This window comes from Seriola lalandi, unplaced genomic scaffold (assembly GCF_002814215.2).
Source record: "Seriola lalandi dorsalis isolate HSWRI2012SDOR001 ecotype SW California unplaced genomic scaffold, Sedor1 jcf7180001999880, whole genome shotgun sequence".
In the NCBI taxonomy this organism is placed as follows: Eukaryota; Metazoa; Chordata; class Actinopteri; order Carangiformes; family Carangidae; genus Seriola; species Seriola lalandi.
Genome location: NW_019470543.1, coordinates 1 through 343, shown reverse-complemented (window position 1 = coordinate 343; position 343 = coordinate 1). Strand labels below are relative to the sequence as shown.

Genomic DNA, 343 nt, shown 5'->3' with positions numbered 1-343 from the left:
TTTGGCCATGCCTGCTCTATGTACTGCTTACAGCTGCAAAGCCTCACAAGGAAGACCAGTCAGTCCACACAAGTAACTGGCAACCCTCACTTTTAGTTGCTCTACGGCAGCAGATGAAAATGTGGAAACGCTTCACGAATTTGCGTGTCATCCTTTCGCATGGGCCATGCTAATCTTCTCTGTATCGATTCCAATTTTTCATATGTGCTGCCTGAGCAAGCACATTGATCTTTGTGCGACGGCTGCATTATATGCCCAGGTCGGGAGATCAACCCCATTGCAGTGGTGCAGACTCAAGTTCTCCCATCCCTAATAGGTGGCATCACAAGTATGGGAGTAGTTG

General features: G+C 48.1%; 1 non-coding gene across 1 annotated transcript; it reads right to left on the bottom strand.

Annotated features, from left to right (window-relative positions):
- Positions 1-116: 116 nt before the first annotated feature.
- LOC111662072 (U6 spliceosomal RNA) lies at positions 117-223 on the bottom strand. Its single transcript, XR_002761282.1, has one exon. It is a non-coding gene; the product is annotated as a U6 spliceosomal RNA (small nuclear RNA).
- Between the last annotated feature and the right edge of the window lie 120 nt (positions 224-343).